Source organism: Micropterus dolomieu, linkage group LG23 (genome assembly GCF_021292245.1).
Source record: "Micropterus dolomieu isolate WLL.071019.BEF.003 ecotype Adirondacks linkage group LG23, ASM2129224v1, whole genome shotgun sequence".
Taxonomy (NCBI): Eukaryota; Metazoa; Chordata; class Actinopteri; order Centrarchiformes; family Centrarchidae; genus Micropterus; species Micropterus dolomieu.
This window is the reverse complement of record NC_060172.1, coordinates 19,391,026-19,393,287: the sequence shown is the minus strand read 5'-3', so window position 1 is coordinate 19,393,287 and position 2,262 is coordinate 19,391,026.

Below are 2,262 nucleotides of genomic sequence, written 5' to 3'. Positions count from 1 at the left end.
CAACAAACAATGTCAGAAGCGTCTTACCTGGGCTACAGAAAAAAAGAACTGCTCTGTTTCTCAGTGGTCCAAAGTCCTCTTTTCTGATGAGAGCAAATTTTGCATCTCATTTGGAAACCAAGGTCCCAGAGTCTGGAGGAAGAATGGAGAGGCACACAATCAAAGATGCTTGAAGTCCAGTGTGAAGTTTCCACAGTCTGTGTTGGTTTGGGGAGCCATGTCATCTGCTGGTGTTGGTCCACTGTGCTTTATTAAGTCCAGAGTCAGCACAGCCGTCTACCAGGACATTTTAGAGCACTTTATGCTTCCTTCAGCAGATGAGCTTTATGGAGATGCTGACTTCATTTTCCAGCAGGACTTGGCACCTGCCCACACTGCCAAAAGTACCAAAACCTGGTTCAATGACCATGGGATTACTGTGCTTGATTGGCCAGCAAATTCGCCTGACCTAAACCCCATTGAAGGACATGAGATAAAAGACATGAGACCGAACAATGCAGAAGAGCTGAAGGCCACTATTGAAGCATCCTGGTCTTCCATAACACCTCAGCAGTGCCACAGGCTGAAATTTCCTGCTAGGGTCATTCCCATATCTAAAGGTGGTAACTCCCTTCTTACATCTAAATTACTGACCTATTAGCATTTTGCCAACAGTATCTAAAGTTTTTGAAAAACTGGTTGCTAAACAAATCACCAATCATCTTAATTGCAGTTCTTTTCCTTTGCACTCAATGCAGTTTGGATTTAGGGCTAATCATTCTACAGAGACAGCAACATGTTATTTTCTGGAAAAGGTTAAATCAAATATGGGCAAGGAAGGGATAGTGGGAGCAATCTTTTTAGACATTCGTAAGGCATTTGATACAGTCAACCATTCAGTTTTACTGCACAAACTTCATGCATTTAATTTTTCCTCCAAATTCATTAGTTTCAATAAATTCATACCTTTCATCTTGTTCACAAAGTGTAAGAATTAAGAATCGACCAATATAATTCTACCCCCTTACTATTATCAACTGATGTTCCCACAGGGTTCAATTATAGGTCCAATTCTTTTCAGTTTATACATTAACGATTTACCATCTGTGTGTAAGAACTGTGACACTTTGATTTATGCAGACGACACGGTTATCTTGGCCTATGGAAAATCCACAGAGGAAGTTGCCTCAAAACTAACAGAGGCCATGTCACTGATCTCAACCTGGCTTGAGCAATCCTGTCTGCAATTGAACATATCCAAAACCATTACCATGTTCTTTTCAAAAAACAATATAAATATAAAACCCGAAATTTTAATATCTGGAGAAAGATTACAGGTCGTCACAGAATATAAATATTTAGGATTACATATAGACTCAAAACTCAATTATAAAATTCACATCAAAAAAGTTAGTAATAGGATTAAGTTCAGTCTAGCAAACTTCAGATTCATCTGAGATTTCCTTTCAGCTGAAGCTGCTAAATCATATTTCTTTTCCATGATTTTATCCCACATAACATATTGTTTAATAAGCTGGTCCAATACTCACTCTACAACAATAAAACCATTAGAAACATTATACAAACAAGCATTAAAAATACTGGACAAAAAAACATACCATTAACACCACTGTAGTATTCTGAGGAAATATCAGTTACTTACCTGGGACAATCTCATTAAATTCAAAAACATTAAATTTAATTTATAAAATCAGACATGGTTTAGCACCTCCTCCACTATGTGACTTTATACATTTCAGATCTAGTGAGGTCAGGGTAACCAGAGGGGCAGTGAGGGAAGACTGCATCTTCCCCCAGAGAAAAACAGCGTTTGGTCAGGCTGTCTTCTCCGTAAGAGCAGCTCAGCAATGGAACACAGTGCCGGAAACCATCCGAGTCTTTGTCATTCTTTTCATTCAAAAAGAATGCAAAAAAATAGTTTGCAGAGAGCCAAACTTGTGGGCACTAATGCTTTCTGTGTGCATTTAAATATTATATAATTATTTTACATGAATTGTATTTCTTAACCATAATGTCTTGTATGTAATTTTATCTTGTGATTTTATACCTGTGATTATTTTTAAGGCTGCCTTTTTTACACCTGGCTGGGGGACTACCGATGAAAATTAGCACTTTTTAGGTAACTCGGGTACATTTACATTGTTTTAATGTTGATTAATGTACACTGTCCCCTTTCAAATAAATTAAAACAAGCAAACAAAAGAAAGTGTTATATTTACAGTCATTTCATGTGTCATGTTTGTAGTAAGGCATTGGTTTCTG